Source organism: Triticum dicoccoides, chromosome 7B, assembly GCF_002162155.2.
Source record: "Triticum dicoccoides isolate Atlit2015 ecotype Zavitan chromosome 7B, WEW_v2.0, whole genome shotgun sequence".
In the NCBI taxonomy this organism is placed as follows: Eukaryota; Viridiplantae; Streptophyta; class Magnoliopsida; order Poales; family Poaceae; genus Triticum; species Triticum dicoccoides.
Window position 1 is genome coordinate 416,141,302 of NC_041393.1, and position 3,695 is coordinate 416,144,996.

A 3,695-nucleotide genomic window follows, 5' to 3' on the forward strand; every position below is an offset into this window, starting at 1 on the left:
GTCCAGATTTGGCACAGACAGAGAGACAGGAGGGGATGCCTGGGTTCCCACACTCTCCTCATGCGCATGCCAACACCACTCATAGTGTACGGATCTTTTGTAGGATTTGGTTTGTCTAGGGCCGCCGCACAGGGATAATTGTACATGGGGTGGGCCAAGGGCTCATGCAGAGCTAACTGGACATGAACCCAGCCCGTGAGGGGGGCTCGTGCGGTGCACGGACAGGCAAATGGGGTTGATCAAAAGGGCCAAGGATGGATGCAGGTCATGGTGGCAGTGGGAGTAAGGAAATTTTTTATATAACACGAGGAAACGACTGCAGTGAGCAACGACTAGTTGTAGCTGGTCAAAAAGAAAAAGACGAAAACCTTCAAACTCAAGGGACCTATGCTTGAGAATTTGAACTTTGGTCGAGCGGGAGAAGATGCCAGACTTAAAAATGAGCTCATCAACCTTGACTGCAAGGAAATCTTGTTTGACAGAAAAATAGTGGTTTAGGGTTGACTCAACCAACACTTCATTAGGCCTAACACTAATTCGCATGAAAGTGATCCCAAAAAATGAGAGTGGGAAGTGTATTGCACGTGAGGGGGGAGCTGGCTAAAGTGATTAACATTAAGCATACGATAAAAAAAGCTAATACCAGGCCGAGATCATCTCACCTTAGGCAGATCCAGACTTGTTGAGGCTGATGGTAGAGATGTAGAGACGACCGCCGACGGTGAGGATGACGTGGAACCGTACGAAGGAGGCATGACCTTGCTGGAAAGCGAGCATCGGATGCCACACATGCGCGCTGGCCAGGGGAAATGGATCAGCATGCCTAGTTTGCGAAAGTCTCCCGTGGAGGCGATGAGCTGGGCAACTGCTAGAGAGGCGACGGTGAGCAAGAAGCGTGAGTCACCATCATCAGTGATGTTTATGTGGTGGTAGAGGCCACCAAAGAGGAGGGATAGGATTAGGGCCATTGAGGTGGCACCAAGGGTGAATGGGAATTAGATGACACACGCATACATGCGGCATCCGTGTGACTGAGAGCATGGATCGATGGAAACAGGCGATCGGAGCTGCGTCCATACCAAGTCTTCAAAGTGAAGACACAGGTCCTCTGGAATTTGCAGGAGTTGGCTGCGCGACATGCAGAAGGCCGCAGTAGGTGGAGGTGGTGGAAGCAGGGGTAGGGTTCTAGCGAAGGAGAAAGCGAAGTTGTAGTGGCGGGCCCTGGTTTGGGCAAGGATGATCTCTGCGACTCGCGAGTAGGCCACATGGAAGCGGAAGATAGGAGGAGAGCACATGGCAATGAAGAAATCAACTTCACTGCCGTCAAGAGCAGCCTGGAGCAGAGCAGCGACGATTATGGCGTCAAGGTGGCGGTTGGAGAAATCAAAGACGATGTAGAGGGGTGTTGCAAGGTGAAGTTCCGGAGTGGTGATTTCGAGGCGGCGAAAGTAGCTGCAGTCATCCTCAAACTCTAGTCCCATGGCGTTGCCGCACCCCAGAAAGCAGCGGAGAGCTACCTGACTGGCTTTGACATAGGGAAGGTCAAAGAAAGGCGATAGTGGTGGTGCAACAGAGGGAAGGAGCGCATCCAAAGGACTGGTGGCGAGGGTGAGTTCAAGTGGAGAGGCAGCCGGATTGATTTGGGCGGCCGGAACATGGCCGGAGGCCGGAGATGGAGGAGGAGGAGGTGGGAGCTCCATCGAGAAAGGGGGGTCAATTTCGTTGGCAGAGGGGCTTTTGCAAGTGGCTGATCGTGAGGACGAGGTGGCACTAATGGCAGAGGCTTTGTCCCAAGGGGTGGAAGGGGCAATGGCGGGTTTCGGTCTGAGCCAATAGTTGCAAACAAGGAGAAAACTGAAAACGATGTAGCTACAGCGACTGCTGATGCAACTCCAGCAGAAGAGACACATCTGCTTATCACAAGCGTACCTCTCTTGAGAATTCGCTTGTTGTCTCTTCTATATAGCTGGCTCCTTTGCATGTTTCAGACCAAGTCACTGATCCAAAAGTTTTGGTGCTGGCGAGCAAGCAACCAGTGGGTGTCCCAGCGTTACCACCGGTATATGTCTCGCCAGGAAAAAAACAAAGGAAAAAAGAATTCCGCAGAACATGCAATTGATGGTAGCAGTGCAGCACAAGAAGAAGAAGATAAAAATGCGTGTTTGGCAGGCTCCCTCGAGGGGCTCTGCCTAGCGCAATGAGTCTACTTGCCTGGAACTGTTGTGGGGTGGGCAACCCTGCGACAGTTCGGGAACTTCATAACTTCACAAAGAAATTTGCCCCGGAGATGCTGCGGATAGTAGAAACGCAAGTCAGCAAGGATAGAGTAGAAGCTCTAGCACCCATGTTAGGTTATGAGTGTAGTTTTGCAGTTGGTAGCTCTGGTAGGAGCGGTGGTCTTGGCTTGTACTGGAATAAGGAAATAAAGCTTGAAATTCTGAGTTATTTGCAATATCACATTGACGCTAAAGTTGAGGGTTTAGGCCCGACAATGTGGAGAGTTATGCTGGTCTATGGAGCTACCCAGGTTGTGAATCGCCATTAGACATGGGACACAATGAAAGATTTAGCAGGCCACTGTGCTTATCCTTGGGTCACTCTAGGTGACTTTAATGAAGTGCTAAATTTATCTGAGCATGACGGCATAGGAAACAGGAGTCAAGCACAAATCAATGGCTTTACAGAGGTAGTTGATGCATGCGCCCTACAAGATTTGGGTTTCAGCGGGATGCCCTAGGCATTTGAGAAAAAAAAGTACCTGGAGGTACATACACGAGGGTGAGGCTTGACCGAGCTCTCGCTACTCTTGACTGGCGACAATTCCGTTAGAGCATCTCCAACAGCCACCCAACGCGCAGCGCGCTAAAATCTGGTTTGCGGCGCGCCCATCGCCAGGTTTGGCGCGGCGCGCAGCGCTGGCTCCAGCAGCCGCGCTAAAATGCAGCGCGCGCGCGCAGCTCTAGCAGTGCGCTAAAATACAGCGCACGCACGAGCAGCTGACGCATCACATTTGTTGCATTTTGGACACAACACATCCACAAAACAAAGACATGGCATATAATTTAAATCACAAACATCATTCAACCAAGTTTAAAATAAATAGTTCATTTTATTACAACTCAAACAAATAGCATCTTTCATGAAATACAACAAATAGTTCAACAATACAACATCAAACACACAAATCATGATGCTCTTTGGCGGCCATTCCAAGCCCTCCACTCCTCAATGAGATCCTTCTTGAGTTCAAATGCGTTGCCGGACGTCGAATGACATGATAGGAGGCAAGAAAACGGGCCACCCTTTCAGCCCTCCGCCGCACTTGCACGTGATGTCCCAAGAGTTCATAGTGAGAGTAGTCTACATCTTGGCCACGCTCATTCTCGATGATCATGTTGTGCATGATCACACAAGCATGCATTATGTACCAAAGCATCTTCTGATCCCAAAATCTAGCCGGTCCTCTCACAATAGCAAATTGGGCTTGCAAAATACCAAAAGCTCTCTCCACATCTTTTCTAGCTCCGCCTGAGCATTGTGGAAATCAAGATATTTCTTACCTTCCGGTTTTTTCAATGGCTTCACAAATGTTTGCCACTTTGGGTAGATGCCATCCACAAGATAGAAGCCATGGTTGTATGTACGACCATTAGCTACAAACTGCACCGGTGGCAATTTACCATTTGCAATCTTAC

The 3,695-nt window shown here is 49.7% G+C and overlaps 1 pseudogene; it reads right to left on the reverse strand.

Annotated features, from left to right (window-relative positions):
- Positions 1-653: 653 nt before the first annotated feature.
- LOC119338948 lies at positions 654-1,700 on the reverse strand (annotated as a pseudogene).
- Between the last annotated feature and the right edge of the window lie 1,995 nt (positions 1,701-3,695).